At 43.5% G+C, this 24,354-nt stretch overlaps 2 long non-coding RNA genes across 2 annotated transcripts in view; one reads left to right on the forward strand and one right to left on the reverse strand.

Moving 5' to 3' along the window:
- Positions 1-20,269, reverse strand: part of LOC309867045 — a 216,673-nt gene extending 196,404 nt beyond the window's left edge. The window contains exon 1 of the long non-coding RNA XR_014312949.1: positions 19,861-20,269. This is a non-coding gene — a long non-coding RNA (uncharacterized lncRNA). The remainder of the gene's footprint in view (positions 1-19,860) is intronic.
- LOC309867046 lies at positions 19,660-20,596 on the forward strand. Its single transcript, XR_014312956.1, has 2 exons — positions 19,660-19,874; positions 20,264-20,596. It is a non-coding gene; the product is annotated as an uncharacterized lncRNA (long non-coding RNA).
- Positions 20,597-24,354: the final 3,758 nt, after the last annotated feature.

Consider the following 24,354-nt stretch of genomic DNA (forward strand, 5'->3'; position numbering starts at 1 on the left):
CATGGTACTGGCATAAAAACAGACACATAGACCAGTGGAATAGAGTAGAGAGCCCACATATGGACCCTCAATTCTATGAGCAAATAATCTTCGACAAAACAGGAAAAAATATACAGTGGAAAAAAAACAGTCTCTTCAATAAATGGTGCTGGGAAAACTGGGCAGCTCTATGTAGAAGAATGAAACTCGACCATTCTCTTACACCGTACACAAAGATAAACTCAAAATGGATAAAAGATCTCAATGTGAGACAGGAATCCATCAGAATCCTAGAGGAGAACATAGGCAGTAATCTCTTCGATATCAGCCACAGCAACTTCTTTCAAGATATGTCTCCAAAGGCAAAGGAAACAAAAGCGAAGATGAACTTTTGGCAGGTGAGAATTCTACCACTGAACCACCAATGCCGAAGATGAACTTTTGGGACTTCATCAAAATCAAAAGCTTCTGCACAGCAAAGGAAACAGTCAAGAAAACAAAGAGGCAACCCACGTAATGGGAGAAGATATTTGCAAATGACAGTACAGACAAAAGGTTGATATCCAGGATCTATAAAGAACTCCTCAAACTCAACACATACAAAACAAACAATCATATCAAAAAATGGGCAGAAGATATGAACAGACACTTCTCCAATGAAGACATACAAATGGCTATCAGATACATGAAAAAATGTTCATCATCACTAGCCCTCAGGGAGATTCAAATTAAAACCACATTGAGATATCACCTTACACCAGTTAGAATGGCCAAAATTAATAAGACAGGAAACAACATGTGTTGGAGGGAATGTGGAGAAAGGGGAACCCTCTTCTTCTGTTGGTGGGAATGCAAGTTGGTGCAGCCTCTTTGGAGAACAGTGTGGAGATTCCTCAAGAAATTAAAAATAGAACTTCCCTATGACCCTGCAATTGCACTACTGGATATTTACCCCAAAGATACAGATGTAGTGAAAAGAAGAGCCATCTGTACCCCAATGCTCATAGCAGCAATGTCCACGGTCGCCAAACTGTGGAAAGAACCAAGATGCCCTTCAACGGATGAATGGGTAAGGAAGATGTAGTCCATATACACTACGGAGTATTATGCCTCCATCAGAAAGGATGCATACCCAACTTTTGTAGCAACATGGACCGGTCTGGAAGAGATTATGCTGAGCGAAATAAGTCAAGCAGAGAGAGTCAATTATCATATGGTTTCACTTATTTGTGGAGCATAACAAATAGCATGGAGGACATGGGGAGTTAAGAGAGGAGAAGGGAGTTGGGGGAAATTGGAAGGGGAGGTAAACCATGAGAGACTATGGACTCTGAAAAACAATCTGAGGGTTTTGAAGGGGCGGGGGATGGGCGGTTGGGGTACAAGGTGGTGGGTATTATAGAGGGCACGGATTGCATGGAGCACTGGGTGTGGTGCAAAAATAATGAATACTGCTATGCTGAAAATAAATAAAAAATAAATTTAAAAGGAAAAGAAACTAGAATTCCTCCTCCCTTAGCATAGGCAATCTTGAAACCCTTTCTATTTCTCTAAATTCTGTACATCCTCTCTTTTCTTGTCACCCAACTCCCAGGTGCATATTTTATGTTTTCTCAAGCAACTGAATATAATTCCACTCAGCACTTGATAATTCAATTTTTCTCTTAATCTTTATAGGTAATACTTAGAATATATTTCCAAGTCTTCCACATTCCTTTTATTTTATAGCAAGGAATGTTCTGACAGTGAATGTATGAGCTGCGTGCATAGCCGAGCCCTGTACAACGTTTTCAACGAGTGTTGGCATCAGTGTGGCTGGACCAATAAGAGCTAGCTAATATTTATTGAGAACTAATTCTGGGCCAGCCACTGTCAGCCAAAGGCTTTTTTGTTGGGCCGGATTATCCAGGATCAATGTATTTACTAGGACATTTTTAAACCATTTAATTGGTATTCAAATTGACGGTCCAGATTTTTTTTCTTCCTCACAAAAACAAGTGCTGGATGGCACACGGATGAAGGGATGTTCCTGTGGAGGGATACTACAGCAAAGCTCTTGCAATCTCACTATTCCCAGCAGTCTCACACATAAAATTTTTGATAGCTGACCATTTAACACATCCAACCAGAAACAAACCATCATCATCAAGCATCACTGATAGGCCATCCACTAAACAGATGTGTGAGAATTTGTGTTGTAATTACCTACGGAAGAGTTGCCAACAGCTATTGTCCCAGAAAATTTTTTCAAGCACGCAGGACTATTTTATATCTATTGTCTAAAAATGCCAGGAATCGAAGGTACTTTAGCAGCAGTCTTAGCAATCCAACTATCTGTTATAAGCTCTTCGGGGCCCTGAGTCTCAAATCAGCACCTTCCCCGATTACTCTTAAGTCTTAAAGTTTTACTGTTCATCCCTGGTTGAAACCATATTCTGATCCATCAAAAGTTGGGAGTGGATACTAAGTAGCCCACCTCCCTGCCTCCACTGGTAGCCCACCCTCCCATACAGAATCCTCCATACTGAAACCTTGGAATGGGGTACACTACACTCCTTCATACGAAGGCAGATAAACAAATCCCTCTCAACATTTCCAGCATTTCTGTTCCTCCCTGTAACCCTAGCAGGACCTTCCTCTTTGCCCCAGGGACCCACAATCCTATCCTAGGCTCAAATAACTGCACATTTTTCTTTCACATTTCTTGGAGCCCCATGCAACTCCAGGCTCCCCCTCCTCAGTGAATCAAGGCTTCACTTCTCTCCCACCATGTTCAAATCAGAAGACAGGTTCTTTGAGTCCGTCTGCCACTCACCCTCTGCATCTTCTCCCTTTCCACTTCATCTCTTTAACTGAAACACACTTTCCTCCTTTGCCATGGTCTCCAAGGAAGACCACTACTTCCCCCACTCACTCTAACTCAAGCCCAGCAGGAAGGATCCACGTACTCCTCCTTCTGTGGTCTACTTCACCAGCTCCATTCCTATCCTCTCAAAACAGCTATTCTACCTTCTTCCTTTCCCTTCCCTGGCCTCAGGGACTTTCCAACCTTGTTTCCATCCTTGTAGCTAATTATCTCCTTCCATCGTCCTCCGAGAAGTGGACGGCATCCATGCTCTTTAAACACCCGGTAGTCTTCCCCGCTTCCTTCAAACAAACACCTCCATGCATGACCTGTTTTACCTTGACAAATTCAAAGTAAGTGCTGTTGCTCTGAAAGTTTCATCTGACTGCTCCCTCTCCCCTAGGACCCCAGTCCCCTTTCTCACTAAGCCTACTCTTCCCTCATGCAGATCATTTCAATCCCATTATCCACCCAGCCAGCACCCCCTAGTCTAGCTAGTCCCCGGCACTTCACCCTGGTTCTACTGATACCCCAGGATTTGACTGCTCTTGGCCTTCTACCCACCTGCCAGCACCCCCTAGTCTAGCTAGTCCCCAGCACTTCACCCTGGATCTACTGATACCCCAGGATTTGACTGCTCTTGGCCTTCTACCCACCTGCCTATTCACACACCTGCAGGACCCATCAGTGTAAAAGAATCAGTATAGAAGTGTGATGTCACCAGGCTGTTAACATGATGCAAAGTCAGGCAGTCGGGCCATACCTGGGCACTGACTAGGGGTGAAGTGTTGAGTTGCTGAGCTAGTCTCCACCCTTCAGCTGCACTCGGTTGTTTTCGCCCTACTCATTCTTGGTCCCACCCTCTCATGTTCAGAAGATGATCTCAATTCCTATTTCACTGAATAGAGCTACTCTTTTTTTTTTTTAATATTTTTTAATTTATTTATCTGACAGACAGAGATCACAAGTAGGCAGAGAGGCAGGCAGAGAGAGAGGGGGAAGCAGGCTCCCCACTGAGCAGGGAGCCCAATGTGGGGCTCGATCCCAGGACCCCAGGATCATGACCTGAGCTGAAGGCAGAGGCTTAACCCACTGAGCCACCCAGGCACCCCAACAGAGCTACTTTAAAAAAAATAATAATAATTGTTTCCAGGAAGTCCTGGGTGGCTCAATCGGTTAAGCATCTGCCTTTGGCTGAGGTCAGGATCCTAGAGTCCTGGGATTGAGCCCTACACTGGGCTCCCTGCTCAGCAGGAAGTCTGTTTCTCTCTCTGTCCCTCACCCTGTTCATGCTCTCTCTCTTTCTCTCAGATAAACAAATAAAATCTTTTTTTTTAAAGGCCTTTTTAAAAAAAAATAAAATAAAAATAAAAAATTATTTCCCATGAGATGTAATTGACAGTTAACATAGTATTAGTTTTACATGCATGACGTGATGATTTGATATGTGCATGTATTACAAAAGGATCACCACAATAAGTTTAGTAAATATCCATCAACTCACATAGTTACAAATTTTCTCCTTGTGATTAGAACTTTTAAGATCTATTCTCTTAACAACTTTCAAATATACAATACAATGTTATTAATTATAATCACCATGTTGTACATGACATCCCCAGAATATATTTACCTCATAACTGGAAGTTTGTACTTTTTGACCACCTTCACTCATTTCACCCACCAATCTGCTCCCTGTTTCTCTGAGTTTCGTATTTTAGATTTGATGTAAAAGTGAGCTCATGCAGTATTTGTCTTTCTCTGTCTGACTTGTTTCACTTAGCCTAATGCCCTCAAGGTCCACCCATGTTCTCCCAAATGGCAAGATTTCATTCTTTTTTATGGTATGAAAGAACTCATATATTTATATATATGTATATATAATGGATATAGATATAGATAGATAGATAGATAGATAGATAGATAGATTGATTCTTTATCCATTAATCCATCAATGGAGAGTTAGGTTGTTTCCATATCTTGGGAAATATAAATAATACTATGATAAATATTGGGGTACATATATCCTTTCCAGATAGTAATTTTGCTTCCTTCAGACATATACTCAAAAGTAGAATTGATGTATAATATGTTATATCCATTTTTAATTATTTGAGGATTCTTTTCCTGGCTGCACTAATTCCCACCAAAGTACACAATAGTTCCCTTCTCTACACGTCTTCAACAACACTTGTTGTTTTTTGTCTTTTTAATAATAGCCATTCTAACAGGTGTGAGATGGTATCTCACTGTGGGTTTTTTTTCCTCACTGTGGTTTTGATTTGCATTTCCCTGATGATGAGTAATGTTGAGCACCTTTTGATGTACCTGATGGCCATCTGTCTGAGCTAACATAATTCCTCCTCCCACCCACCCTCATCTCTCTCCAACCCCACCCACCTGTGGAATTACTTTCCCATATGGTTTTGGCCCAAGATGTTTGCACAGTTTGGACAGCTACTTGTTCCCAACCACACCCTCAGATGGTTGAGTTACAGAGCACCTGCCCTATCATTACTTCAAAGAAAGTGTTAAAGGCAGAGAGTGCAACCTGCTGGGCAAAAAGTCAAGGGCATCTCATACCTACTTGCCTTTTTCATCTTGCCAAAAACGTCCCTGCTACGACAACAGGAGATAGATACTCCAGCACAGAGACCCAGCCCTACCATGGGAACTTGTAATGGGTAGATACTATTTTTGTGGTGGTTAGATATTTCTCTATCAGGCAAACAATCTGGGTCTATTACAAGGTTTTTTTACCTTTTTCTTTGTTATTATTGCTAAGAATTTTGTTGTTGTCCTGATTTGTGCTAATTTAAATTTTCCTTTCCTTTACTCTTTATTATCTATCCATTTCAGGTCAAGCTTCTTTTATTTTCTTTTTAAGATATTTTCTCTTGGGCGCCTGCGTGGCTCAGTCAGTTAAGGGTCTGTCTGTCTTTGGCTCAGGTCATGATCCCAGGGTCCTGGAATCGAGCCCCACGTCAGGCTCTCTGCTCAGCAGGGAGCCTGCTTCCCCACCCCTCTGTCAAATAAATAAATAAAAATCTTTTTAAAAAAAAATAAGGAGACTTGAGAAACCCTCCCTATAACTCTATCCAAGACTAACATTCTCTGAATGGTGGGGGTTGTGGCCAAGGGCATGATTTTACTCAAGGGCATTGCTTCCTGACATCGAATGCTCCCCTACATATATATTTTTTTGAATCTGTGTTGAGGCATTTTGAAAGAAAATGCCCCATGAAAACAGACAATGGGGGTTGCTGTGTTGGGGGCCCATGAGAGTATCATTTTCCAAGTATTCATTTTCTTGGCTTCAAGAATAGGAATAGTGACACCAGCCCCCCGCACTCATATGAAATGCTCACCTTTCTTTCATTGTGTTGTCTACTACAAGTCTTAATACCAAATGTGTAGCCTATGCCAGGCAAGTTCCCAGAACCTGAGGGTAGGTCCTGTGCACACTAACCTCCCACCCATTTCATCCTCCCTTTCTCTCAGCTACGATTTTCTAACCTACTTACTTAACTCTATTTTGTGGCATTATATGTATTTGAAAGCATCATACATAAAGCCTTTCTAAAACCAACCCAGTTTGAGTTACTACCTGAGGGACCTGAAGCAAGATGACTGTTCTCCCCGGGCTTCATCTTCCTCCTCTGGGAAATGGAAATAACTCATGGCTGATTGTGAGACTTAAATGGAGATTTTTGTATAGGAGTAATTAGCACAGTGTCCAGCATACATTCATGTGGTTAACAAAATTGTAGCTAAAATCAAGAAGGTGGCCTTAGAAAGAACTAGAATAACAAGCTGAATAGAGAGCTGTATGAATGAGTTACAACAGACTGTATCTTCTAAAATTGGCAACATTGTCCATTTTCCATTCCACCTGCTCTTCTGCAGTGTGAACTTGCTACTCCCCCATCATGATGTGGAGCCTCTGTCCCCAGCACCTTGAATCTGGGCTGGCCCTGTGGCCACCAGTAAAAAAGTGCTACTCCCCTGAGATCAACATACTCTGAGAATCCCGAGACATATGGAGGAGCCCTGTAGGGTGAAGCCACGTGGATAAAGAGAGGCCAAGGAACCCCCAAGACCCCAGATAGGAGCTGAAGAGGCCATCTCGGGAATGGATCCTCCCAGCCCCCAGCCACCCAGCTAACACTCAGCTGAGTCTTTCTGGAATTCCTGACACCAAAAACTGTAAGCAAAATGGAATAATTGCTTTAAGGCACGAAGTTTCCAGGTGATTTGTTATACAGTAATACGTAAGTGAAATGGAAGTGGAAGTTCTTTGTGAAATGTATATAACCTCTTTGGATCATCCAACCAACTCTTTATAGGTGAGCAGAAACAAATTAAGCATATTGTTTTAATCATATGCTAAAAGTCAACTTCCCAGTGGAGAAAGGCCATGTCTGACACTTCCATAGAATGCCTCGATAATTGCTAAATTCTGAGATGGGCATTTTGGTATAAAGGCCACATGTCTGGTATGCAGGATATCTATTCATTCATTCAACAGATGCATGTTGAGTACTTACTATGTGTCCAGCACCCATGTTGGAGATATGGCAATGAACATGTCAGATCAAGTCCCTCTTCCCCAAGCTGATTACTCTTCATCCCACCCGCCAGATCTCTCCTCCACTCTCTGTACCCTGGAAGCTGACCTCTATGGTCTGCATCACCTGAGCTCCTTAACCTCTGGCTTTCTCATTAAACTGCGAAGAATTCAGTGAATGGTCTGTTCAGTAAATAGGGCTCAGACACTAAAAGCACTGAGAGATTAACTGGCAGAAGGAAAGAAGGATCAGGATGTTGCTCCCCCAGTCCCTCTATGCTCCATCTCCCCTAGCTATGTCCCTCAGCCTAAGGCCCAGTTCCTATAGAAGATCACTCTTCCTGGTCTCCCGTTCTCCCCAGTATCCTCAAACACTATTCCTCTGTTTGCATTCAAGCCAGAAGATGAGAATTTATTTTCACTTGTACCTGTACCTGGATGCTTCACCATCCCTTTTAGGGTTCCTTGATCCTGCCCTGAACCCTGTCATAGTCCCTTCAGTAAATTCTCTACAGTAAATCACTTTGGGTGTGCTATTTGTTATCAGCCAGAATCCTGACCCATTCTCTTTTCAAATACTCAGATTCAACAGGACCTTTACATAGAACACACTTCGAATTTAAATTTAAATCAGCACGGCCACTGTGGGCTTCCAGATGTACTAACCACCAAGGTACCAACTTTACTACAGCTCTAAATCCCAGCATTCAAAGACACAGATAACGAATCCCAATCATTATTGATTATGCATAAAGATTCTAAAAGAGGTCTCATTGAATGTGCTAACATCAGTTAGCTGGAAGAGGTTGCCCAGAGCACTGTGTTGAGAAGAATGGCAGGACCATATCTGAACTCTGTGGCAATTAGTTCTGTGATCAATTAGCAATATCTGCTGTCAGTGCAGGATGGGGAGTGACAGCATATGAAAGCCAGAGTTCAGGCCTTGGTTCTAGTATCACTACTGAACCACTATATGCCATTGGTGTCTTCCATAAATACTTTTTTAAACATAAAATAATACGAAGACCCACAATAAGTAAATCTTCTACTTTGCACAGATCTATTTCCATGAGTCAGAGATTTTTTTTTTGGTCAAGGAACTGAGCAGAACTGAGCCCCCATGACCTTGAACTCATCCATATAGTGCTCTCCCTGAATCGAACAAAACTTCAACCTGCAAAGACTGTACATACTCACAAAATCTGTATGTATTTGACTGTTTGGAACTACTGCAGTGATTTTCTAAAAACTTTTTTTAGCAATAGAACTCTTCATTTAAATGAAAACACAGAACTCTGAACAGATAAAAGTAGAGCTGCTCTAATTAAAGAGAGAAAAGCCAGAGGCTCACCTTGTCTGTGTCACCCACCAGAAGCATCTTAGCAAATCTCTGCGACCTGTGGGGCACAGCTTGAACACTAAGAGGAACCTTCTTAGATCCACTGAGAGCCTGTGTAATTGTTGCAGTAGAATATTTTGATGTATTAACCAATTCTTTTCACCTCCAATTCCCAGTTACTCTGTGAGCCAGCCCTATTCATGCATTCAAACGTGACGCATCCCTTGCCTCAAGGAGGGTTCCTCCCATGCAACTGTAGATCTAAAAGGTCATATGCTTAGCTTTTTGTTTTCAAAAGGCAAAGTCCAGGTTGAATCAGTCCACCGGACTCTTATCAGGCTATCCTACAGCAAAAACCAAACCAGAAACATCAGCGGCTTTAGCACAAGACAACTTAGTTGAGTTGGGCCTTCCTCCTCACTCTCTAGCAATATCATCTAGAACACACGAAGGTCAGTACAGCAAAAGAAGAGAGAAAATGGGGAGCTCAGTTTAAAATTTAAAATTCAAAATTCAATTTAAAATTCTTCAGCCTGTGTATTAGTCTGCTTAGGCTGCCATAACAAAATACTGCAGACTGGGCAGCTAAAACAACAGAAATTTATTTTTCACAGTTCTGATGGCTGGAAGTCCAAAGCCAAGTTGTCCACCAGTTTGGCTTCTCCTGAGGCCTCTCTGCTTGGCTTGCAAACAGCCACCTTCTTGTTGCATTCTCCTTGTGGTCTTCCCTCTCTACATGCACTTCCCTGACCTCATCCTCTTCTTGTAGGAAGCAGTCACACTGGATTAGGCAACCCCCCTTATGATCTCATTTTACCAAAATTACCTTTTTAAAGGCCCCATCTCCAAAAACAGTCACATTCTAAAGTCCTGAGTGTTAAGACTTCAACATATGCATGGGGGGGGGGGCAGTGAGTACAGAGTTCGATCCATACTACATGGAACCATTTAAGAATCATTTCCATTCATATTTTTTTGGCTAGAACAAGTCACACGGTCCTACCTGACGATAAGAGACGGGAAAGCTTCGTCTTCGCATGTGCCCAAGAAGGAAAGAGAAGCCAGATGTGAGTGAGCACTAGCAATCTCTACCTCAAAAAGTAAGACACAAAGATTTAGAAAAACATGTGATTGGGCACAAACAACCCTAGGGTGAGTGATGGGGAAGGAGGAGGGAAGGGTGATAAAAGGGGAGAGATGCGAGGAATTGACAGAGGGCCTTCATTTGGACAGATATGTGGACAGAAGGACAGGCAACATCCAGAGATGTGTCCCCACGTTCCCCTGCCTTCAGGCAACAACCACCAGCACCAGAAAACCAAATGGAAACTGACTTCATGCTCACAATGACCCAGACTCCATTCTATTCAAGAAGGCACTCTATGCCTAAAATCAGAGCAGCCGTGCTAATCAGCCTTTCCTCTGCCATCTGGAGATGATCTGTTATTGACAGTAGCCAGCACACTGTCCCCTGACCATCCAGAAGGACTGCCAGCCACATGGCCCAGACTCAGTATCTGACGGCTTCATCCTCTGACTACTCCATGGGACAACCCCTCTCCACAAACACACACACACAAACAGAGGCCCTCAAAAAATCCAGATACCAAGGGCAGAGATGCTGATGGGGGCAAGGGGCAAGGAAGCCTTCAACCGCCCTTCTCGTCACCTGTGGGGCTGAATCACACAGCCCAATATTTCCCCACTGGCCAGGGCAGAAGTGAATTAACCTCATATATTTAGCTGCACCAAACAAATGTGTGTCAATCCGAGAACACCACAGAGCCATCTACTGGTCACAAGTAAGAAGAGAGGTCATCAGAAAACAATAAACAGGAAAAAAAAAATCAAATTCAACTTCAATAACTTCATTACAGAAATGTGACGGGAAGTGACATCTCATTCCTTTGATGCAAGAAAATATAAGGGACACTCCAAGTTAGACATGCTTTTAGTCAATGTGTTTAGGGAATCAGAATTGTAATATAATAGAAGGTCGTGTAGCACACTGTTCTAAGGTGCTTTCCAATTCTCTCAGTTCTACATGTTCGTATTCTATAAAAGTAAGACATGGATTCATTTTCTGAAACCTGAAACCTGCAAGCTTAATTAAGGAATTTGAGATCCCGCAGCTTGGCTGACAAATGATCTGCTCGGCACCCTGTTCTTAGTGCTGAGCGGCACACAATCACAGAGCACAGACGAAGTCTGAGACGGGAGTTTCCGGAATATTCGGTCGCGAAGGTTTTTAACAACAACAACAAGCTCCAAGACTTGGGAGCAGGGTAGGAGCAACAAAGGCCTCATTCAAGTAGGTGCCCACTTTCAAGGGCAATATTGGATTCAGAAATTGAGCTCTGCCTCCTCCATCACCAAGCAGCCTTGCTGCTCCAAAAGAAGCTGATGAGTTAGGTCCAACCCAACTCCTCTGTCCTCGTAGGATTAGAATGTGACTCTGCTGTAGTCTCTGCTTCCACGCACAAATCCCAGAAAAGGCTGCTAGGCAGAGGCTCCGAAGAAACACCTCAGGGTCATTTTCATAGCCTGGGGGCGTAATTCCAAAGCCCAGCGCGGGACATGATCCAGGCTGGGGTGAACGCTGCATTTGAGCACATAACGGCTGACCTTCCGTTTAGGGTCAGAAATCGGCTAATCTGTTTCTCAGACTTGCTCGACAGAAGCTGAGCGGATAGATCAAGTTTAACTAAAAAGATGCCAGACGCCATCTCCAAACGAACCTCTTGGAGACGCGAGGACCACCATGCACTGAGTACACAGCGCCACCTACAGCACTATCCGTGCAATTCATCATAGCCCTCCTGAAAAGCCACGTTGGAAAAGCAGAAACAACCTGGGAAACACTTCAGGGATTCAGAGCAGAAAGTACCTAGCCTAAACTTTAAATTTGGCAGATACTGTTTATTTAAGGGTAGGAAAAAATATAAAACTCCAATAACGTGGAGGAGTTTGGCCTAATTGATTACAGACTTGTATTTTGCTTACTTGCTTGCTTTAGGCTAACAACAGTTCTGACATTGTGATTTTTTTTCCCTGAGGTCTGTTGCAAGAATTTACCAGGAAGTAAAATCAATCAGAAATAACCACCAAGAGCAGCTGACATTGAAATCTGATGTGAAACATTCAGTCAATCATCTGCCATCTCTGAAATTTAGAAAATAAAACCCTAGTAGAAGAGACTCCGAGTTTTCAAACCAACAAAAGCTAGAACTGGATGTGATCACAGCTCAGCATTCTGGACAGGGCTGCTACAGTCACCTACCCATTAACTCCTGAAAGTCTCACCATCCTTCCTCTCTTTTAAGTCCATTTTCGCTGATTATTTTATTTATATTTAATTTAAACTGATTAAGCATCTCCTAATGGTACAGAGAGAGAGAGAATAGAAGAGGGAAAAACAAATATACAGACAAGATTAGCTCTTAACCTCAAAAACGTGTGCCATTTATACTGCCGAGCCTAATTTTATCAATTTAATATAACATCCTGTAATATACAGATTCATGTTTTCTACCAAGTTTTATTTGCTCAGAAGAGGAAAGGTCACTGTGTTTGGGAAAACTTCATGCAGACGGGAAAAAGAATCTCACTTCTTCAGATTCAAGCTCAAATGTCAACAGGAGATAGCATGTGAAACAGAAGAAACGGCACAAGCAAAGTCAGTACTAGATGAGCTCTACATAAAATTGCACTCAGGCTGCACACACACGGGCAGAGAGAAACACACCTTCCCTCACACAAAATCCACTCTATCTCAGTATCCTGTTTTGTTCTCACAACATTTATTATCACCTGATGTATATGTATTCCCATGATTACTTTCTGTCTCCATGATAAGCTACACAACGACAAGAACTTTGTTTCATTCACTCCATATTCTCAGTACCACACCTGGCACGTTGTAGCTTCTAGATAAATATGGAGGGTAGGAAGGGAGGGGGGAAGGAGTGGGGGAAAGAATAGGAGGAGGGGAGGTGCTTAGGACACCCACTGAGAAGCAAATGAGGAAGATCATGGGAAATTAGATACCAGGGATGATGAGGATGGAGTATGGGGTGTCTTGAATGCCAGGTGGGAAACTTCGATTTTTTTTCTGCTTCTTCAAAGCTGTCAGTTGTTCAAAAGATAATGACAGTAGGCTAAGGTAAGATTTTAGAAGATTGATCTGGTGAAAGTATAGGATGACTCTGAAGGGAGACAGATTAGAGGTGAAAGGAGCAGTTACTGTGAAATAAATAATGGGGTAGTGATGGGTTACAACCATTGAATAAAGTAAGAATCTATAAGACCTTAAAGATATCAATAAATAAATGAGTACAAGTCCAAGACGAATCTGGAATATTCTGCTGTGTCAGAAAGTAAGGAAGTGCATGTAGGTTAATGAAGATATGTCAAAAGGACTAAGGAGTCAGCTGGAAGGGGTCCCATTAGCCAAACTTGGATATTTGAAACATCAAAATAAGTGATAGTGATGGTTTACAGCCTATTGAATAAAATGAGAGTTCATGAAAACTTAAAGATAAAAATGGGTAAATAAATAAGTGGGGAAGAAGAAAAAATTATTTCTTACAGTAAAATGCCAACTAATAAGTGGAAATAAAATGATGGAAATGGACAATCACCATTTGGCAACCATGGCGTAAGTTATTAGTAGTTGCTAAGGCGGATGAGTAGAGATTTTTTTTTTTTTAAGATTTTATTTATTTATTTGACAGACAGAGATCACAAGCAGACAGAGAGGCAGGCAGAGAGAGAGGAGGAAGCAGGCTCCCCGCTGAGCAGAGAGCCCGATGTGGGGCTCGATCCCAGGACCCTGGGATCATGATCTGAGCCAAAGGCAGTGGCTTAACCCACTGAGCCACCCAGGCGCCCCCAGATGAGTAGAGATTTAATGAGTAACAGGATACTGACGTAATTTCAGAATATCTTCCCACAAAATATTTACTAATCACAATGGGGGGGAAACAGTGGCTTTATCAGTGGAGAAATCTGGCAGAAACCAACTTGACAAGGTGGTCGGGATAAATCCCATCAGATATTAACAGGAAGAGTGACCATCAGCTGCTCACTGGGCTGATGCCCCAAGAGCACAGCATCCTGTCCGTGTAATTCCTGCTGAGAACGTATGGCACGAGTCTGCTCATGGGAACACAGCAGCCAGACCCACACTAAATGTCATCCTTTGGAATGGAAAGGTCACTACTCTGTAAATCTTTCTAGGTCATGCAACTCAAGGAAATACTGAGGAACCATTCCAGGCTGAAGGAGACTAAAGAGCCATGACAACTAAATACGTGTGAGCCTGGGCTCGATCCTAGACCAGAAAGGGAAAAAATAACATCGTTGGGACAGCTGGGAAAACTTGGATGGAAATGTATTAGTGTTGACTTTTCTTTTCTTTTTTTTTTTTTTCTTTTAAGATTTATTTATTTGACAGAGAGAGAGATCACAAGTAGGCAGAAAGGCAGGCAGAGAGAGAGAGGAAGGGAAGCAGGCTCCCCTTGAACAGAGAGCCCGATGTGGGACTCGATTCCAGGACCCTGAGATCATGACCTGAGCTGAAGGCAGCGGCTTAACCCACTGAGCCACCCAGGCGCCCCTTGACTTTTCTTTTTTTTTTCACTTGGAGTACTGGACTGTAGGGTAGTTACTAAGGAAATTACTATTTAGGGGAAAGACTCAGTGGAGTATTTAGAGGTGCTGAGGTTTCATATCTGCAGCCTGCTCTTAAATACTTCAGATAAAAAAGAGCAAGAACAATGATTCTATGTAATAACAAAGTTTATTTTTAATTATAGTAAGATGGTATATAGAAAGCACCTGGCCTATGGCAGATTCTCATTACAAGTTAGTTGTGTTCACCCCCCCAAAAAAAAGAGGGGGGAAATGTTAAGTCTGTGTCTACAAACTCTGTCCAAAATAAAAATATCACATAAACTCTCTCTTCAACTTACAAGGGGGTGGCCCACCCAAAGACACATTGCTAATGATAGGTATTGAGCCACACACAGTATAATGATGGTTCTTTTTGGATTACAAAGCATTTTTTAGTTCATTATCTCATTTTATCTTCACAGTACCCCAGGGAGACAGGAAATTATCATTATTGTTGCTGGTTTTTTATACTATTATTATCGTTATTATTAGGAAGAAATAGCAGTTCAGAGACCTCAGAGTTGCGCTAAATAAATAATAATTAAAATGATGGTTTACCTTCCCAGAGAGAAGCAAGATTATACTCATAACTTACATGCTCTTGTATATACAACCACAACCTAATACTCTGCAGACAATAGAGGTGTCTCTTAGGACCCAAAGGAAAATGATGTGACTGTAGACTCACTCTGGAACTGGTCCAGCCTGACCTTAACATGCCTGCCCATGGGCTTGACGACCCTCAATATATGCTTTCCACCTCTGCACCGGTTAGAAGATGAGTAAGTTCTGGGAATCTACTGCACAGCGTAGTGATTATAGTTAATAATATTGTTTCATATATTCAAAAGTGGTGAAGAGATTAGGTCATAAATGTTCTCTCCCCAAAATGAAAGGGTGATTATAGACATAATGCAGGTATTAGCCAACGCTAGGGTGGTCATCATTTCACAATCTATAGGTGTAACAGATCGGCACTTTGTACCTCTAAGACTTACACCATGTTCCATGCCAATTATATCTCAATAAAACTCGGGGGGAAAGGTCGATGTTATAAAAGACAAACAAAGGCTAGGGACATGTTCCAGGTTAAAGAAAGCTAAGGGGACATGACAACTACATGTAATCCCTGGCATGACACTGGAGCCTATACTAGAGGGGACAGTGCTCTGGAGGACATCATTATATCAACTAATAAAACTGGAATATGAGCAGAAGATTAGGTAAAATGCTGTATCAGTGAAACTTTGTGAGGTTGATAACTGTACTGTGAGACAAGAGACTACCCCTATTGCAGCATTTGGTAGATTTAGTATTGTAGTTTAGTATTGAGTATAATGCAGTATTTAGGGCTAAAGGCCATAATGCATGTAACTTCCATAAACTATTCAGAAAAATGCATACATGCATGCATATATGATACCTATACATACACGTATATGTGTATATGCATATGTATATACATGCGTGTATACACATGTATATACATATATAAATGTGTGTACATGTATATAAATGTGTCCATACAAATACTCCACATATTTACAGAGAGAAGAACGATCAAGAACACAAATGACAAACAGGAGCAAAGTGTCCCGAGAGGTGAATCTGAGTAAAGGGGATATGGGTGCTACTTGCACTATTTTATGTTGGCATGTAAGTTTGAAATTATTTCCAAATAAAAAGTAGGGGGAAGAGAAAGAAAGGAAGGGGAGCCCTGGCCCCCACTGCTGGATTCTGGAAGCACTGATAGGGAAAACTCAGGTCTGTCTTTGGCCCTCTTCAGTCCTTCTTCTGTGCACATAAAAATAGCTGATTTTTTAAAAAGACTTTATTTATTTAAGAGAGAAAGCACACAGGGAGAGGAAGAAGCAGAGTCCCCACTGAGCAGAGAGCCCAACATGGGGCTTGATCCCAAGACCCTGAGGATCATAACCTGAGCCAAAGGCAGACACTTAAGTAACTGAGCCCCCCAGGCACTCCAGTAGCTGATGTTTTCATAGTACTCTGGTGCTTCTCAGACACCGCTTTATGTGCCTTATATATATTAACTCACTTAATAATGGTTGACACACTGCTATCCCATCTGATATCAAAAGCCCAATTTTACAAATGAGAAAAGAGTATATATGACTAAGCCGGAACCTCTTTATGAAGGGAGGTCACCGTGGGCAAGCAGTAAAGCCAGGACTTACATCTGCCTCTTTCTGCTCCGTATTTGAGCCTCTCTCCACCTTGACATGGTTCCCAAGCCTGCACGAGTACCCAGCTCACCTCTAGGGGTTTTTAAAGTACAGACTCCCACATCTTCCCTCAGAGGCATTGGTCAGAACCACAGACAGCTGATGTAGAGACCTATCTGTGGGTTTTGTTTGGTTGTCTGCCACCATCTTCTGCAGCTCTTCCCTTGCCCCTGCTCCTAGATAGCTAGTGTCCCACAAACATACCCTCCCAAAACTGTGTTCCTACTCATCTGGCCTCTAGCCTCTATGAAAACATAAGCATCCAGAGTCCCCGGGTGCCTTTGAGGCCCTATCTCAATGTCAGAGTTGACATCTGCGGCCAGCTGATTCCAGCTGAGAGGTAAAAGGCATCAGAGGCCATTCCAACCTTCTGTTTGGCTCCTATGCAATACGGCATATGGTAGGCCCAGGTGATTCTGGCTCAAACGCTGACTATCACACCTCCTTCACTGTAAAAAAGAGGCCCCTAGTATGAAAAGCTGTTACATGGGATCCCTTGTCAGAAGCAGACACTCTGTAAACCTTTGATGAAACCAACAGAGCACAGAAAGGAAAACAGGTATCTGAAGGGATCTCTTCCGTAAAGGATGGACCCCGTAGCGTAAAAAAAAGGCCTGATAGCCTCAACTTGCCAGCAAATCTAGCCGGATTCCTTAAGAAGTGGTACCATATTAAGAGTTCATTTTTGGGCTCTGCCACCAACACACTGGATATTCAGCAGTGACAGTAACTGGACCAGCTTCAGTCAGAGGCAATCCCTGCAGAGCCTCTGTCCCTGCTATTACAGCTCCACCACCCATGGACCCGCTGTGTGAGCACTGGGGATGACCAAGGGCATAAGCTGACAGACATCTACCAGATGCGTCATTTCGTGTACATGGTTGCAGGGTGACTCTTCCACTGGGTACTGATGGTCAACATAAAGGTCTACATGTTTTGTGCTCACTCTTGTGGTTCAATCATATGCTTCTCCAGAATCCTGGTCTTGGAGCTGCCACACCTGTTCCATCCAGTCTCCTAACCAGATTATTCACTGCTGCCTAGGAGTCCACATAAACTACCTCAGGCCACCATACAGAAGGGACAAACAAGGGTACTGCTCACAAATCTGCCCACTGGAAGGATTTCCCTCTAGACCTAGAGGGTATTATGCTAAGTGAAATAACTCCAACAGAGACAAGGAGATACCATATGACTCCACTTACATGTGGATTCTAAAAAACAAAACAAATGAACAAACAAGGCAGAAATAGACCCATAAATTCAGAGAACAAACTGGTGGTTGCCAGAGAAAAGAATGCCGGGGGAGGGACAGGCAAAGGGGGGGAAGGAAGGGTGTGAGGTACAGGTTTCCACTTATATAATGATTAAGTCACAGGGATAAAAGGTATCATAAAGAATATAATCAATGGTATTTTGATAATGTCTAATAATTTTAATAATGGTACTTTAATAATGGTAATTTAATGAAACAGATGGTAGCTACACTTGCATAAGTGTACAGAGTTGTCAGATCACTATGTTGAATACCTGACACTAATGTAACATTGTGTGTCAACTATATTTCAATAAAAAAATGAATTAAGAAATATTTTTACGGGCAGGGACACCTGGGTGGCTCAGTTGGTTAAGCGGCTGCCTTTGGCTCAGGTCATGATCCCAGTGTCCTGGATCGAGTCCCACATCGGGCTCCTTGCTCAGCAGGGAGCCTGCTTCTCCCTCTGCCTCTCTGTCTGCCTGTGCTTACTCTCTCTCTCTCTCTCTGACAAATAAATAAATAAAATCTTTAAAAACAAAAAGAAATATTTTTAAGGGCATATTGTATACATCTATATATTCCTTTGTGTTATCATTGATCAAAGTGGAAGGTGTGCAAAACAGATATTTACATATAAATTTTTTTTTTAAAAGAGCAAGTGCAGGACGCCTGGGTGGCTCAGTTGGTTGGATGACTGCCTTCGGCTCAGGTCATGATCCTGGAGTCCCGGGATCGAGTCCTGCATCGGGCTCCCAGCTCCATGGGGAGTCTGCTTCTCCCTCTGACCTTCTCCTCGCTCATGCTCTCTCTCACTGTCTCTCTCTCTCAAATAAATAAATAAAATCTTTTTTAAAAAATTAAAAAAAAAATAAAAAGAGTAAGTGCTACTTAGACATGGCGAACCATCAGTCAGACCAAGACTTGAGAGTAAGAGGAAATTGTGGAGTTGGGGGTTGGCTGCAAGGAAGGCTGGTGTCATTAGACTACCTTAGGCAGAGGAAAGCAGCTGCTCCAGACTTTAACCCTGAATGTTACCAACGCAAGAGAACCCAGGACTAACCTGACAGGAAGATCTAGAAAAGTGTGTAAGCTTGCAGGCATGCACACATGATGTGGCTTGGCAGCCAAAACTCACAAAGGCCTCTGGTAGCTTTACAGTATCACCCCATATGGTACTGATGACCAACTTCCCAAATCGTACACAATGCCTAATTCAAAAATTCTGCCTCCTGTCACAACAGATGTAACATAATTTCCAGTTCCAGAAATGTGCTCATAATACAGCAGCCCACTTCCTGATGCTTCCCGGTCCCTCCAGTACATACATGCATACATATAAACATATAATAGTGTTATATGATACATATGTACATATAAACACACAACACACACATGCACACTTACACATACATCCATGCGTGCACGTGCATGCACACCCAATACACACATACATACACATGCATACACGTGCACACATAAACATGCATGCACACACTCACATACAAATATACATGCACATAAACACACATACACACAAACATGCACACATACATATACATGCATGCATGCATGCACACACGCGTGCGTATACATGAATACAGACAGACAGACAGACAGACGGTGTTTACATGGGTTTCTACAGGAGTCAAAATACAATGTGGGTTCCCCCGGGAAAAGCGAGCCCCCCCCCCCCAGAACATAGAAAATGAGGAGCGCCCTCTTGTGGCTCTAGCCTGACCCTGTCGCTGCCTAACCACGAGAGCCGCTTGCTTCTCTGTAAGCCTCAGTCGTCGGTAACACATGGCTGAAACGCCCTCCCGAAGGGCGACTGAGAAGATGAAAAGAAATTGGATGCACAGTGCCTAGCCGAGTGTCTACCTCAAAGCACTCAAAACAGCAGCAGTCGATGTGATTTCGATGAGGACTGGGGCGGTGACTGCGGCTGAGCAAACTCACCGGAGCAGGAAACGGTGAGGCGAGGGAGCGCGACGCCGACCCTGAGGCGGGCCGGGGGCTGGCCCGGGGGGCTGGGGAGGCGCGCGGGGCCTTCCGTGACGCGGGGCTTGGGCTCCTTTACTCAGCGCTCACGGGGCGGCCCGTTAGTCAGGTGCAGGTGGTAAACAGACGCAGCTTGGCCTCGCTTCAAACCAAGCGTTCCCAGGCCCACTTTGTTACGGGATCCGGAAGGAACGACGCGGGCGGAGACCAGCAGGTGTCCGCGGCGCAGGTGCTCCAGGCGTCCTGCAGGGGGCGCCACAGCCGGGTCCCGAGGAGAGAGCGACGCGCGCTCTCCCCTCTGCCACGCGCTTTCCTCTTTCCCGCGCGCTCTCCACCTGCTGTTCCTTCGCGGTCCTCACAGAGCCCACTGAGGAGCCCCACGAAGCTGAAAAGGGCCATGGTCGGCAGGTGCCAGCAGGATCGCCTGGTGTCAGCGGACTTCCTGGAGGAGGTGCAGTTGCCCCTTCCTAGTCTGGAGGGTGTTTTGCAAGTGACCAAGAGAACCCTTGCGGAGAACTCACTCTCCCTTAGAGGCCGAACCCATCTCCCTCACCTGAAGACCCTCGCAGCCGGCCAGGCCTCGTACATCCGTATTTGCAGAATGAATGCATAGATTCATATTGGTGGTGGAGTAGAAAACAGGATGTATCCGCCTTGTTATCCTTGTAATAAAGCTAGGTTTTCACCTCTAGCATCTCACGGGAGAATCACTCCCTTCCCGCACGCATTCTCAGTCCCTGTGGCTCACATAGACCTGACACAATCCTCTTCCCAAGAGTGGGCACATGATTGGTTCCCAAGAAAGTCACGAGCCCAGCTGGGATCATCAAATCTCTTCTTAGATTTTTCCCATTTCCACAGTCAGAAAAGAGGGACTGTTGCTTTAAGGACAAGGGAAGCCTGCCCCAGCCTGGGAGGACTCCGTCCTCCAAAGGGTCCTCCAAAGGTGGTGCACTTGAGGAAGAAACCAGCACAAAGAAAAGCAAACTGAAAACAAGAGAGGGGGACTTTGAGCCTCTGGATCTGGCCATGCCTGATCTCCTTCTCAGACTTCTAGATATACAAGCCAATAAATTGCTTTTTTTGCTACTTGGAAAATGAGAGGATTTGTACGGAGGCATTTCTTCTTTTTCTTTGAGTCCTGAGCAGAAATATGATAAGGCTGAACCCTAAGAAGCCTTCCAGTGTAATCCTGATATCAATTTTTCCAAGATACCGAAAACAGACTGAGGTAGATCCCTGTTCTGCTTCTCATTTGTTACATGATCTTGAAAATCTTTCAGGTCTTTTGACAATGAACACATAGTTCCTAGTCACAGATGACAGCCCATTTCTAGACTTAAAAATTGGATTCAAAACTTTCATCTTAACCATAACCATTTGAATTACTAGGTTTTTACAATTACTGATGTTTAAGCAGTAAACCTACAGTATTGTATTTGCACATAAAAACCATTAAAAGGCATTCCTTGTTTAGAAGACAGCCACTAATTAGTCAAACCTAAGGTGAATTAGTAGGATGTAAGGATGTATTTACAAGCTGGACTGGTACCAATTTGGAGAAAGTAAGCTAATAAAATCAGCTTTGCTGGAGCGAAATGGCACACAATGAGGTCCTTGAGTCTCATTGCTTCCATTTGCTCAGCTAAGGAAGGAAGAGGGTAAGGAGAATTTCTACCACAATCCTGTTAAATTTCAAAGCATGGTCCCCAATCAACAGTAAGGCATTGATTCTGGGAGGAAGGGCCCTAGCTGACCACTGAGATTGTAAACAAGGTGGGTGCAGAGGGGTAAGGCTGGTCAGCAGTTGTCCCAACACCTTCTCCACACATCCTCCCATCATCCCATATGGGGATTGATGATCTCGCCCCTGCCTTTTTTTTTTTTTTAAGAGACTTGAGAGAGAGAGAGAACATGAGAGGGGAGAAGGTCAGAGGGAGAAGCAGATGCCCCCAAAAGCTGGGAGCCCTTTGTGGGACTTGATCCCAAGATTCCGGGATCATGACCTGAGCCAGAGGCAGTGGTTTAACCAACTGAGCCACCCAGGCGCCCTGATCCCTCCCCTTTATAATGAGACCCATTCCCAATTGCACCACTTTCTCTCCTCTCCATCCTTGGCCTCACGACTTCTTTATCCAGTCTGTTCTTCTCACTCCTTTGCTTTGCTTCAGGCCTCCCTCTGCCATTCGCTGTATTTTGCAGGCCAACAGGGTCATTGGGCCAAAGAGATTGCCAACATTTTCCAAGTCCTAGAAGGTCCCCATAAATCTACCAAAAGGAAGATTTATAACTGCTTTTGCCTGAAAGCTGGATATTCATCAGCTGTGGGAAGATCCATTAATCCCAGGTTTGCAATATCAATTTTTTTAATATCAAAAGTATTCCAGGAAAATCACTGAGTGAAGTGATCTGAGTAAAATCCCACTAGGGCAGATGGCAGCAACTCCACAGTTGGCAGGGGGTTGGGAATCTATCCTCCTGGCAGTGCCTCCCTTCCCGTCCAGAATCTTCTCTTCAGCTCTTCTCCCTCTCCATGGTGGCAATACCATCCATCACAGTCACCCAAGCCTGGGAGTCATCCCGAGCTCCATATCCCTTGCCCTTTGGTAGTCATCCCAAAGTCCTGGGCTTGTGTGCCCTCTCCCTTTTATATTACCCCTGTATTGAGGAGGAAACCTGGGAAAAGAAAACCAGTTTCACTAAGAGTCTGCCAGCAAGAGAGGGCCACTTGCACCAGACTGAAAAGCAGAAGAGAAGAACCCTCCCCGCTCTGGCAGTAGTGGCTTTTGTGTTTGTAGATGTGAGGCTTGCATAGATCTGCAGGCAACCACCAACTTCAATGTGTCGGACAACTGAGAGCCATGGAACCAGCATTCGCTGCCATGTCTCAGCCTCCTGACCTCCTGAAAATGTACAGCAGTTTTCCATGATGTTTGTTTCCCAATGTTCCAGGAGTCAGCAAACTTTCTGTGAAGAGCGAGATAGTAAATATTCTAGGCTTTGAGGGCCACATTCAATCTCTGTCACAACTGCTCCGCTCTTCCATTGTAGGGCAAAAGCAGCCCTAAGCAATACAGAAACAGCAATGCCTATGTTCCAATAAAACTTCATTTATAAAAACAAACAGTGGGCTGGATTTGGCTCACATATTCAAGTTTGCTGACCTCTGTAATCTTCAGTTTCTTTCTAACTGAACTATTTATACAGTGGTCTCTCTTTGCCTGATACAATTTCCTAAATATCCATGAATTTAGTGCCTTAATTCAAGCCATTATCATCTCTTACTGAAGCTTGCTGGCCCTGGCTTTGGTCACTCCATCTCTAGCCTTCTCAATCCATACATCACTCATGCTGCTACAATTCCCAGTCATTTCTGTGTAAACTCCAATGTCTCTGCATCCTTTGTCGGGGGCACACCTAAGTGGCTCAGTCTGTTAAATGTCTGCCTTTGGCTTAGGTCATAATCCTGGGATCCTGGGATCAAGACCCATGTCTGGCTCGCTGCTCATCAGGAGTGTGCTTCTCCCACTCTCTCCACCTTTTCCTTTCTCATGCTCTCTCTCCCCCATCTCTCTCTCAAATAAAATCTTTTTTAAAAAAAGTTAACTTTGTGTCAGTCAGGGTCCCCATAAGGAGCAGATGATAAGCCAAGTTAGGATCATTCATGATAGGCTTATTTATTTACACAGGGGGCTTGGATTAGGGGAGCCACAGGCACAGTAGGTCATTTGGGGTTTGTATCTTGGGGCTGTTTCCACCATTAGGCCCATAGGGACGGTGCAGGAGTAGTCACTGGAACCCAAAAAAGAGTCGTGCAGAAAGACCAGGTTTGGAGTTTTTGTTTTCATGTCATTTGATTTTTTTTTAAATCTAACTCTTCTCAGACTAGTACTTTCATAAAATACAATCAAAATTTATTAGAAGAAAAAGTGATATTTGAAAACACATAAAATACAAGCTCAATTTTTTATTATTAGATTCAACAGATATAAAACATATCTGCCAAATTGCTATAAAAGTTTATAAACTCTTACTCTCAATTTCTGTTATTACCTCATCATGGGCCCAAGACATCCCACAGAGAAGGGGCCAGCCCCACCTGGAGCTCTCGTCCCTCTCTCTCATCTACCAACAACCTCCACTGTTGTTGCCAACAACCAGACACTAGACCGTAGGAGACAATCTCCACACTGCCCATGCCATCAGTCTCCCAGGGCAGAGGACAGGGCACAGAAGGTAAGGATGAAACTGGAGGAACAGAAAGCAACATAAATCCCAGCCCTTTCACAGAATTACAACAAGTAATCCTAAAGTTTGTATGTATGAAAACACAAAAAACACCCTGAATAACTAAAGCAATCTTGAGAAGAAAGAACAAAGCTGGGGGCATTGTGGTCACTGATTTCACACAATATTACCAAAAAAGCTAATGTAATCCAAACAAGATGCCAT

Source organism: Mustela nivalis, assembly GCF_964662115.1.
Source record: "Mustela nivalis genome assembly, chromosome: 6".
Classification (NCBI taxonomy): domain Eukaryota; kingdom Metazoa; phylum Chordata; class Mammalia; order Carnivora; family Mustelidae; genus Mustela; species Mustela nivalis.